The 13,007-nt window shown below is 42.1% G+C and overlaps 1 long non-coding RNA gene across 3 annotated transcripts in view; it reads left to right on the plus strand.

Annotated features, from left to right (window-relative positions):
- Positions 1-13,007, plus strand: part of LOC138818914 (uncharacterized) — a 72,841-nt gene that overhangs the window by 24,436 nt on the left and 35,398 nt on the right. Inside the window, exons 2-3 of one of the 3 annotated variants that reach the window (XR_011369262.1) lie at positions 5,299-5,389; positions 9,066-9,353. The exons of 1 other annotated variant lie outside the window; for it this stretch is intronic. This is a non-coding gene — a long non-coding RNA (uncharacterized lncRNA). Of the gene's footprint in view, positions 1-5,298; positions 5,390-9,065; positions 9,680-13,007 lie in introns of those variants that run through there. One more of the 3 variants, XR_011369261.1, reaches the window with a different exon arrangement.

Here is a 13,007-nt window from a genome sequence, read left to right on the forward strand (position 1 = left end):
ACCTTGGTCTTCTAGGCATACCCAATGTAGAGACACAGCCAGAGGCAGACAATCTCTGGCCCCATACTTGTCGTTCCTGAGGAGCAGAGAAGCTTCTCAGAGGAGGGACCTTTTGAATTGGGCATTTGATGTCAGAGTAGAAGCTGGTCTCATTTCCTTTTTCTCAGAAAAACTGAGGCTCAAGAGATGTAGGTGTCCAGCTTGATACACACAGCTAATTCAGGGCTGGGCTAGGAAGGGGTTGCAGAGCCTGGGAATGTGAGGAGAGATTTTTGTTTTTGGAAGAGGTCATAGCAAGGATGAAAGCAGAAGAGCTTCAATACAAGTTACTTCTACATTATTCCTCTAAATTATTAATTGCACATATGAAGCATATAGGTCTTATACACATATACACATTTCATTAGTCCTACTAAGTGATTTCATTTTGTTTTTAGTGAATACAACCCTGTGCCGAGTCTGGCCCTCCCTGGAGTCCAAACCTCCTTAGAGTCCGAGTCCAGGCCTTTTGTAGTCTGGGCCTGCTCGGAAATCTGCACCAGTTCTGGTTACAGGCATATTTCTAGCCTGGACCTCCTTTAAGTCCGCAGCACATAGTCCAAGTCAAAGTCCGTTTCTTGTGCTTACTCTGAGTCCAGGTGTCCTTTGAGTCTGAGTCCAAGACTGTTCCTAGTCTAGGCCCCTCAGACTCTGTGCCCACTCTGAGTCTATGCTGGTTCCAATTCCAGACCTGTTCCTGGGCCTCCTTGTAGTCCAGCCTATGCCCAATATCTTTTCTTTTTTTTCCTTTTTTTTTGGGGGGGGGTCCAGTTGTGGGGCCTGAACTCTGGGCCTAGGCCCTGTCCCTCAGCTCTTCAGCTCAAGGCTAGCATTCTACTACTTGAGCACAACTTCCCACTTTTTTCTTTTTGCTTATTTGGTGCTGAGGAATTGAACCCAGGGCTTCACGCATGCAAGGCAAGCACTCTACCACTGAGCCACCTTCCCAGACAGTATGTCCACATCTTTTCTATGCCTGCTCTGAGTCTGAGCTGCTCTGAGTCCTGGCTGCTTGGAGTCCTGGTTGCTTTGAGTCTGGGTCTGCACCTGGCCTGCTTCAACTCTGGACCTGCTCAGGTCTGGGCCATGTTCATTGTCTGGGCCTGCTTCATGTTCTGGCCAATTCCTAGTCTGATTAACTCAGAATCTGCATCTATTATCAGCCTGTTCAGAGTTTTCATGTCCTTAGCAAAGCCTAGGGGTTGGGGAAATTGTATAAGACATTCATTTTCCAGTATCTAGGTTTTATTTCCATTGTACTAGGCATATGAAAGTATTTTGTCTAGAGTTAAGAACATGAAAATGATACTGTGTTCCATGGCTTCCTTCAAGCTAGGTAGGCACCTTTACACTGAGTCATGTCCCTTACCATCACTGTGTCAGGCCTGACCTGAGATCTGTCTCATTAGAAGCTGGGCGGTGGTATCAGAAGGTGAGAGCAGAAAGTGTGTTCTAGATGGCTTTTTCTTTTTGTTCTCAGCCATACTCCAGATCACTCTCAGCATAAAAGAGGCTCCAGGATGCTGAACCCTTGTTCTACAGAGACTTCCTTTCACTTCAGGTGCTGGGTGTTGAGAAAATGCAAAGGGTTCAGAAGCCTGGAATTATGAGTGTAGGATCTGGGTATAAGGCCTAATGTAGTATGGTTTGGCTGGACCTCAACAAATCTTGCTTTGGAGAAGATAGTGAGTTAGGGCATAAGGGGATCTGTGGAAAACATTTCTGCCAGGTGCTAGTGGTTCATGTCTGCTTTCCTAGCTACTCAAGAGGCGAAGCTCTGAAGATTGCAGTTTGAACCCAGTCCAGGTAGAAAAGTCCTTTTTCTTCAATAATCACCAACCATTCCCTTCCTTTTCCCCCCTTCCCCCAAAAGGGAAACAAAACCTCAAGAAAAGCACCTAGGCTGAGTTCAAGCCCCAGGACCAACACAAAAAGATTTTTGTTTTCATCATATAGGTTTGATACACATTTTATTAGGCATTCAAAATTATTTCTATTTCTTTTTGGTAAATTCCAGTGGTATTGTGTCCCATGACCTCTCATAAGCTAGGCAAGCACCTCAGCTCTTAGCCTGGCCATCAAGATTTTGATGCATGTTGTCTTCTTCTGACTGTAGGATAAAATGTGGAGAGTATGGAAGCTTGGTGTCTTTAATAGAGGTTCATGGTATATGGCCCAATGTGGGATGGTCTAGAAAGACCCCATCAGAACTTGCTCTCGCAAACTCATATCTTGCCCAGGTCACTCGCCTTTCTCCAAGTCTGCATCAAATTTTCATCTATACTTTCATGTTCATTCTGCGGCCTGGAGAAGGAGGTGAAGGTGTATGTGAGAAAGGACATCCAGTCCCTTCCTGCTCGGTGCGTTGGTGATAACCAGAACAACTTTGGTGACTCTAGGTTCCTACCCAGGCCTCTGAGTCTTCAGTGCACTTTAAGTTTGCATTTTGGTCATATTATATTCAGTAGTTGTGGGGTTGGGAGCTCAGGATATGTGTGGAAAAAAATGTTACTTAATTAATTTGTCAGTTCTGGGGCTGGAATTCAGGGCCTGGGTGCTGTCCCTGAGCTCTTCAGCTCAAGGCACACATTCTACCATCTGAGCCACAGTGCCACATCCAGTTTTCTGGTGGCTAATTGGAGATAAGTGTCACCTAGACTTTCTTTCTCAGGCTGGCTTTGAACCACAATCCTCAGATTTCAGCATCCTGAGTAGCTAGGATTATAGGCGTGAGGCAGTACCAAGTTTGGTACATGGCAGTACCAAGTTTTTTTTAAAAAATTATTATTGTTTTTGGTTTTGCCAACCCTGGGGCTTGAATTCAGGGCCTGGGCACTGTTCCTGAGCCTATTTTTGCTCAAGGCTAGCATTCTACCACTTGAGCCACATTGCAATTTTTACCTTTCTTTTGTTTGTTTTGTTTATATGGTACTGGGGAATCGAACCCAGACTTTCATGCATGCTAGGCAAGCATTCTATCACTAAACCATATTCCCAGCTGCATAGCACATTTTTATCTGTGCTTTCAGACATGTTCATCCCGTAGCCTGGAGAAGGCAATGAACACATGTGTGAGGAAGGACAACCTATGCATTCTTGCTTGGTAACTTGTACCTGTCAGAGCAACTCTGGCCACACTAGGCCCATCCCAGGCCTGTATCCTTAGCACCAAGTCTTTACTGAGCTTTCAGCTCTGTCCTGCATAGGATATGAGGACTAGGGGGTGAGGGGATGTGTGACACGTTTATATTTTCATTATTTATTACAGACATTTTATCAGGCATTCTGAGGTATTTCAATTTGCTTTGGTGAATTCCAGTGGTATTATGTTCAGGGCTCTCCACAAGTTAGGGCAGCACCTCAACATTACCACTGTAGCCACGCTTCCAGTCCTTTTGCTTCTTCCCATTTTCTTTCACATTGGTTTGGCTGTGGTCTGCTATTCTCCTTCTGTCCATAAATAGGTAAACAGGCATGCACCCCTATACTAATCCCTATTTATTTGCAGATTAAAAAACCCCAAGGATTGAAGTTATGCAGCTTGTCCAACATGACATAGCTAGGTCTCCATGCAAACATCATTTCAACTTAGGCAGTTATGTGGTCACCTTAGACCTTTCTAGTTTGAAACACGAAACACTGGAAGGTGTAGAAAGAACAGTGGCAACTCAATCCCTTCAACACTGATGAGTTTGTCTTGGAATAACTTGTATAATAGCATAAGTTTTGGGGAGAGGCAGATGGCCAGAATGCTAAAGACTCTTTAGTGTGGTGGTGGTAGTGGTAATGGTGGTAAGGGTAGTGGTGGTGTGTGTGTATTGAGAAGTAAGCTTGACCCTGCTGTATTTCAACCTCACATAGAATCAGCTCTTCCTCTGGTGTCTGGAACTGCCTTCACCCTAGTATTGCACAGAGACATTGCTGTCCAGGGGCTTGGGGTTAGGAGCCCATCTGCTGTGTTTACATTGGAACAGACCAATAAGAACATCCCTGCATTTTGTGCTAAGGACTTGGTTTCCACCAAAGGACTCTGAACACCATTTACCCTTTTCTGACCCTTTGCATCAGGGAAAACCATCTGTTTCTTTTTTTTTTTTTTTTTTTTTGGTCATGGGGCTTGAACTCTGGGCCTGGGCACTGTCCCTCAGCTCTTCAGCTCAAGGCGAGCACTCTACCACTTGAGCTACAGTGCCACTTCCGGTTTTCTGGTGGTTTTTATTGGAGATAGGAGTCTCACGGTCTCTCCTGCCCTGGCTGGCTTTGAACCGAGATCCTCAGATCTCAGCATCCTGAGTAGCTAGGATTACAGGCGTGAGCCACCAGTGCCCGGCATCCATCTGTTTCTTAAAATAACTAAACAGGTTGTGATGTGGTGAACACCATAATCCTGGACCTAGGGAGTAAAGAAGATAAGGCAGGAGTTCATGGGACTGATGTGCTTTGCCTTAGGTCTTGGTGTGTCAAACACATTTGAGTCATACTCCAATCCTCCTGCCAAAACCTTCTGAGTAAAGGGATTACAGTTGTGTGTCCATCTGTTTATCTCAATGAGATCTTTTATGTTGTGGGTTTTAGAAGTAATTAGAAGGGAACCTGAAAGTTTTGCCTTGTCTGCATGTATTTTTTCTTCTTCTTTTTTTGCTGATGTGGTGCTGAGGAATCCAACCCAGGGTCTCAGGCATGCAAGGCAAGCGCTCTACCACTGAGCGACCTTCCCAGCGCACTTTCATCTCTTAAAACTTTGATTACCAATGTAATTTGGTAACATCGTGACTCTACTTGTTATTTTGGAATATACCATAAACATCCATAAATTGATAATGTTCACTAAAGGATTGGAAGTGGATAGGGATAGAGACATGTTAGATTATAGGTAGTAGATATATCTTTATTTATTGCTGCTTTGTAAAGCATTACCATATATCCACCATGACAATACCAGAGAATAATTTTCCTGCAGTATACAATTTTCCTTTACTTATTCTGCCATCCACTATCCCCTATAAATATGAATATTTTCCCTTTTTAATTATTTTCACAATTAAATTATTATAAGATGGATTTTTTTTTAAATTGCCTCATTTTGTTTGGTTTTGTGATGGTAGATATTGAGACCAGAGTATGATGTAAGTTATGCTAGTATACTATCCCCCTAATTTACCCTCATTCCATCATATTCCATCATGTAGGGATTTAGAGTTGCTGGATATTGTGTTTTGTGAAGCTTGACTGAAACTTGCAACCTTCGTGATCTCTCAGCAGATTCTGGTGGCTCTTACCTGTAATCCCAGCAACACAAGACATTGAAAACTGAAGATTCAGTTCCAATCCAGATTGGGCAAGAAACTCTGTGAGTCTCTCATCTCCAATTAATTACAATAAGCTGGAAGTGGAGTTTTGGCTTAGGTAGTAGAGCACTAGTTTTGAGCAGAAGATACTCAAGGTAACCGTGAGCACAAGCCTAAAACATTCATGTGAGTGTGTGAGCATGCACACATACACATACACACACACACACATATTCTCTCTCTCTCTCACTCTCTCTCTCTCTCTCTCTCTCTCTAAAGCAACATTGTATTTTACATTCACATCCAGAGATTGGACAACATCTCTGCAATTTGTGAAATTCATTTTTGTATTTCTTGAAGGAAAAGGATAGATCATGGCACACAGAAGCCAAGACTTCAGAGGCAAGTACTGTATAAACAAATAGCTTGTAAAAAAAAACTAAATAGCAGTTTTCTATCTAGCTTTACATATAACATTCCTTAAATGCTGTAGTATTCTTAAAATAATAGTTATCATAACAATAAAAACAATGCAGCACCTTTTCCTTCTCCCCTTCCCTACTTCATAAAATATTTGGCAACAGAATAAAAAAAGTCTTTTTTCTTACAAGAATGGACACCTGTAAAAATATCTATGTGTGTAATGTTTGTTTACCAATGCTTCTTTGATCTTCCCACCTCTAGGTACTTGCATATTTTGCTGATGATTGCCCTTAAGGGCAAACAGAAGATTAGGATACAGAAACAAAATAATGTCCTAAGATATAGATGTAAAAAACATGTGCAGGAAGCACATAGCAGGCTGAGAGTGCCCTGAGAAGTAAAATGATTTGTGCCGAGTGATAGGAATAGTGACTAATAAGGCATGGATCTGACCTAAGAATGGCTCCTTGAAGCTGAGACCATGCCAGTACCTAGGGGATTCGACAAACAAGGTATGCTGTTTACTATGTCCATATGTGTATATTGTGATGTTGAAGTGGTGATTTCAGACTCGTTTGTTTTGGGGAAGGTCTTACGTGAGCAAGCAGCTTAGATTATTGGAACCTGAGAGGTGACCTTGCCTCCCTCACAGTGGATTAGAACATGGAACTGTGATAGCAAACTATGAAAGTTTGCTCAAGTCAGCTCATTTGGCCTGTGGCTCTGGAACAAGAAAGATGTTCTTATTCTGTGTTCAAAAGTCAGGAGACTTGGGGCTGGGAAGGTGGCTCAGTGGTAGAGTGCTTGCCTTGCATGCGTGAGGCCCTGGGTTCAATTCTTCAGCACCACATAAGCAAAAAGAAAAAAGCTGGAAGTTGTGCTGTGGCTCAAATGGTAGAGCACTAGCCTTGAGCTGAAGAGCTGAGGGACAGCGCCCAGGCCCAGAGTTCAGGCCCCATGATGCCCCCCCCCCCAAAAAAAGTCAGGAGACTCTGGTCTCAGGCAAGAGTGAGTGCATCACTCAAAGCTTCAGACATTGGATCAGTGCCAAGAACCAAATCTAGTTTCTCAGGCCTTTGTCCAAGTAGAAACCAAGAGAAATACAGAGCAACTCAGGCGAGGTGTAATCATGATAGGAAACCTATTTGATCTCATCCTACTCAGACTAGAACCATCTTCTTGTGTGCTTTTAAGTGTCTATATTGAAATAATTCTTTCTACGTAGTTTTCAATCCACTCTATTACAGTTACTCAATTTGAAGTGTGCTCCCAATTCCATGTTTGAAAGATCCATTCTTTTTACCACCTTAGTGTGAAAAGGAGTCGGCTCCAACCTGGGATATACCCTGTAAATTATGGAGCTTGGAGGCAGGCCTGGAGATGCTTGTGATTAACCTAGTCCCTGCCCACCAGAAAGGAGATCTCTTCTTTATTCAAAACTTCCTATACAACCATAGGCTGTGGGAAAATGGAGCAAGTGCTGGCTGTTATGTTTAAAAAGTGAGTGCTCCTCTTTCAATCTGGGGCTTCTCAGCCAGCCCTCATGGATGAGTCTTGGGAGTACTGGCTCCAATCTGAGACTGTTTGTTTCACTGGGGTCTTCTCACAAGAACTTGGCATAAGACAAAGAAAAACACACCATGACTAATTTCTTAAGACTGGCCAGCCAGGACATTTCATTTCCCTCAGAAGCTACTGGAGCTTTAGAAATCTGTGACAAACCAGGATTACAGGCATGAGCCAGTAGCTCTCACCTAGCTGAGGCTCCAGGAAATCACATTTACCATTTGTAAATAAGTTTTCAGTAGTAATCGTGGAGGCCTGTGAAATAATGTAATCAGAGAAAGGGCTAGGGTGTCAAAGGTGGATAAATGACTTCTGAGCCAGTAGGGATGCCTTCCATTTGTAAGCCCTGAACCATTTACTTTTTATGTCTTGCTACTTGAACTCAGGGTCTAAGTACCAATATTTTGGTGCTCACAGCTAGCACTCTACCATTTGAGTCACAGGGTCATTTCTGCCTTTTAGATAAGGGTCTTCAAATTTTTCTGCCAGACTTGCTTCAAACGGTGATTCTCAGATCTCTGCATCCTGATTAGCTAAGATTGGAGGTGAACCATTGGCACATTTACTTTGAACAGACTTCTATAAGCCTCTTAGCAGAATTTTCACAGGACTGAATAGACATACTTCACTGTTGTCTCTCAGTTTCACATTCCCATCTGGGACTTAGCCAGATCCTTAGGTGTCCTGTTAGTTCTGAAAAGAGGAGCCATTAAAGTGATGTTCTCCTGTCCTCCCATAGGTACAGATCCCTCTGCCCTAACTGTAAGGAAGATGAACAAGAAGTAAGTGAACTCTGGCACAAAGAGAAGGCCTCTCCTAGCAAACTGGGTATCTTTGAGGCTTCTGATTCAAAGTACACATTTCTCCTTTGCACACTATTTATGATTTCCACCAGGGAGTTAAGGCTTGGGACTTTAGTAGTTGGCAGATGGCATAGGTGTGGGTGTGGTTGTGGTCTCTCATCAATGACAGGGAATATTGTGTGCAGAGAATCATATCCTGGGGGGAACAACCCACAGTGAGAAATTTGGAGAATTGTCTTGCAGCAGCTTCTTAGAACTGGGTTGTGAGAAGCATCCTAATCCTAGGAATCTCCTCCCACTTCCTAATAAATGCACCTCTGCATAGAGGATGGACAGCCTCTGCATGGGGTTTGTAAGAAAGGGGCTATGGGAGGCAGAGAAGGGGGAGGGCAGGTTCTCACCTTGCCACCAATCTGCTCCCAGAACCCTTTATTCCATCTTCACTTTGCGGATGGACTTTTCCACTGATGACTTCTATGAGCCCAGGAACCAAGACACCCTGAATAAACTCATATACTATGTCATATTCAACTTGCATTCTTGGACTTGCTCTTCCTCTTACACATCCTTCTTGACCAATGGAGTGACACATGATTTATCAGAGCTAGAAAAAAGAGGAGTCCTTGTATAGGTGCCAAGACTTTGTGAGTAGTGATCGAAACTAGGCCCCTAGGGATGGGCTTCTCAGGATGGTGATTGGCCAGGAGCCCTTAGTACTACCCAGCTTGACAAAATGTCCTTTTATGGATATTCTCTGCCAGGTAATGCCTGTTTCTTTTTGAAAATATTCAGGCATCGGTGCTGATTAGAAACTCCCTACCTTCTCACCACTGTTCAGTCCAAACTCAAGTTCAATAGCTTTCTTCATTAAAACCTCATGGCAGTTTAATTACACCTGAACTTATAGACTCCACTCTAAGAATCCTTTACTTATTTACATTCTCAGGTTTCGATCACCATAGAGCAGCTTTCTCTGAATTCGAAATAAAGAACCCTCAGTGGCGTCACCAATGGTGATGATGGAGATCTGGAGTCATCACTGGACTCCAGAAAGAATGTGAATGTAGAGCAGATAAGGCCATTTACAGAAAAGACCAAGCAGATTTCGAGTCCTGTGGATGTCCCACTTGTTCTGAACCCTACACATGACGCAGATGAACCTGCAGGTACTCCAGTGGAAGAAGATCCAGAATTTATTCACTTGACTTTCACAGTCTGCCTAGATCAGCTCCAGGTGAGTCAAATCAGGACATGTCTTGGCAAGAAGGATAAACCAGCACTTGTGGGGTTTGAGGAAAATTTCCCCAGTCTGTGTTCAGAAGCACCAATAAGTGATGTCTCAAAGCTTGATTCGGTTGAGGAAAGGGAGTCTGTCCTCACAGAGTATCTGCTGCAGGAAAACCAGTCTCCAATGGAGAAATTTGAATATGTCCCTCCCTCAACTCAGGAAGAGAAGCCTTTCTGTAATGAGGTGGTAGATCCCTTTGACTAGCCTGACCTAGCATTTCTGCTTATAGGCAACTTATAGGAAGATCTAGTGTTATAGGTTCCTTCTCCCCTCCCTGGGAAAATATCTATTTTACTTTTTGTCATGATTGATGTAAAATGTTTATTTTATTTACTCTTCTAACTCTATTAAAATGTCAATATTTATGTTGTACAATTCTTGAATCCTATATACTGTGGATTTTTTCTTCCTATTATCTGATGACCCAGGCACATGGGTCCTGAGTGGGTTGAAATACCTGTAGCTGTACAAGAGAATCTACTGAATATAGAGGCAACTATTAAATGCATAGGCAGTGGCAAAAGTCCAGGCCATGCCTCTAGCTCTAGGACATAGCAGACATAGCAGACCAGACATCCTAGAGAGGTGTTCCTCCTTGATCCTCAAGCTCATAATCTGTCAATTGGGACAAATTCCAGAGTAAATGTAGTGGTACATGGGACTCTCTTCCAACAGTGAATTCAAGTATCATTACACATCCATTGTGCTTCATGCAAACATCTAAGAAAATTTCACCCTAAATAACATCAAAAACCTAGTTTGGGGAGAAAATATTTAACAAGATACATAGGATCCCACAATTCAATGAAAATGAATACACATCAAGAAACCTGTGGGACACAGCAAAAGCATTCCTGAGGGGGCAAATTTATTGCCCTCAGTGTCCACATCAAGAAAATAGAGATGGACTAAGTAAATAATCCCATGTTGTAAACTACTAGAAAAACATGAAAAAAGTGGAACCTAAAGTTACTAGACGGAACCAGATTACCAAATTAAGAGCTGAAATTAATGAGCTAGAGATTAAGAAAATTATAAATAAAATTAATAAAACAAAAAGCTGTTTTTTTAAAAAAAATACATAAAATTGATGGACCTTTGGCAAGATTACTTAAGAGAGGAAACCCAAATTAACAAGATCAGGGATGCCACGGGAAAAATCACAACAAATACCCAAGACATCCAAGCAATTCTACAGAACTATATCCAGAATCCATACTCTCTAAAGAAAGAAAACCTATCAGAAATGGAAGCATTTTTAGAGAAATACAAGTTACCCAATCTGAGCAAAGAACGAATCAATTAAAAAAGCCAATATCTTACAATGAGATAAAGGAAGCAATCAGAAGTTTTCCAACAAGGAAAAGCCCAGGACAAGATGCATTCACTACGGAATTATGTAAGACTTTTAATGAGGAACTAACACCATACTCCTCAGCCTCTTCTATGAAATAGAAAAAGAGGGAGCTATCCAAAACTCATTCTACGATGCCAATATCACACTCATCCCCAACCCAAGCAAAGACCCAACAACAGCAACAACAAAAAACTACAGACCAATCTTCTTGATGAACACAGACAAAGATCATTAACAAAATTCTATCCAACAGAATCCAGAAACATATAAAAAAAACATACATCATGACCAAGTAGGCTTCATCTCAGAGATGCATGGATGGTTTAACCTACATAATTTAATAAATGTAATCCATCATATCAACAGACCCAAGGTCAAGAGCCACATGATTATCTCCATTGATGCAGAAAAAAAGCTTTTGATATGAGACAATATTCATGTTAAAAGCTCTGGGAAAAATAGGAATAGAAGGAACATTCCTTAAAACAATAAATGCCATATACGACAGACCAACAGCCAATATTATACTTAATGGGGAAAACAACCAATTCTCCTAAAATCAGGAACAAGGCAAGGATTCCCACTTTCTCCACTCTTCTTCAATATACTTCTGGAAACCTTAGCCAGAGCAATAAGGCAAGAAAAAGACATTAAAGGGATCCGCATAGGGAAGGAAGAAGTTAAATTATCTCTTTGGGCAGATGACAGGATACTATACCTCCATGATCCCAAAAACTTCACCCTCAAGCTCTTGGAACTTATAAACTAATTCAGCAAAGTAGCAGGATACAAAATCAACCCACAAAAATCAGTTGCCTTCCTGTACACAAAGGGAAATCAAGGAAACGGCCTCATTCACAATACCCCCCCCCAAATAAAATATTTAGGAATTAGCCTAACCAAAGATGCAAAAGAACTGTTTAATGAAAACTATAAAAACTTAAAGAAAGAAATTATAGAGGACACCAGAAAGTGGAAAGACCTTCCCTGTTCTTGGATAGGCAGACAATGTAGTGAAAATGCCAAAATTAATATACAAATTTAATGCAATTCCTATTAAAATCCCAATGATGTACATTGCTGAAATACAGAAAGAAAACAGTCCAAAAATTCATATGGACATCAAAAGAACTAGAATAGCCAAAATAATTCTAGGCAAAAAAGAAAACATGGGAGGGATCTCGATGCCTGACTTCAAACTCTATTATAGAGCCATAATGACAAAGACAGCATGGTACTGGCACAAAAACAGACCCCTGAGGGGCTGGGAAGGTGGCTCAGTGGTAGAGCACTTGCCTTGCATGCCTGAGACCCTGAGTTCGATTCCTCAGCACCACATAAGCAAAAAGAAAAAAGCCGGAAGTGGCGCTATGGCTCAAGTGGTAGAGCACTAGCCTTGAGCTGAAGAGCTGAGGGACAGCACCCAGGCCCAGAGTTCAGGCCCCATGACCAGACCCCCCCAAAAAAGAAACAGACCCCCAAAGACCAAGGGAATAGAATAGAAGATCCAGAAATAAAACTACATGCCTATAATCAGCTGATAATTGACAAAGGAGCCAAACACATACAGTGGAAGAAGCACAGCCTCTTCAACTACTGGTGCTGGGAAAACTGGGCGGCCACATGCAGAAAACTAAAAGTGGACTCCAGCCTGTCACCATGCACTAACCACTCTTAGGCATCTATCCTGAACAACAGGAACCAGGATACAAGGACATATGCACCTACATGTTTATTGCAGCACTGTTCACAATAGCCAGGATATGGAAAAAACCCAGATGCTCTCACTACAGATGAATGGATCAAAAATTGTATTTATATCCAATGGAATATTATGCTGACATTAGAAAGAATAAAATAATGGCATTCACAGGGAAATGGATAGAACTAGAAGAAATCATGTTGAGTGAGGTAAGCCAAGAGGAAAGAGACAAATGGCACATGGTCTCCCTGATAAGTGGATGTTAAATCCAGAACATAAGGTGATACAACACAGTAAACAAGACTCGAGAAACAAAAGACCCCCACTCATCTAGTCCAATGATTACTAAATGACCCCATGCCGCTGACCACATATGGTATATATGTGCACATCGGAGGGAAACTAGGAGGAGGACACAGAACTAGAGGGAAACGGGAAAACATACAACAGTGGGACCCATCGGCTGCACCGGACATTGATCAAAACAAACCAAGCAACTTAAAGGCAGCGATGGGAGGGAGGAAATGAGTGGGAAAGAGAA

Source organism: Dipodomys merriami, unplaced genomic scaffold (assembly GCF_024711535.1).
Source record: "Dipodomys merriami isolate MVZ:Mamm:240054 unplaced genomic scaffold, mDipMer1.0.p SCAF_793, whole genome shotgun sequence".
NCBI lineage: Eukaryota > Metazoa > Chordata > Mammalia > Rodentia > Heteromyidae > Dipodomys > Dipodomys merriami.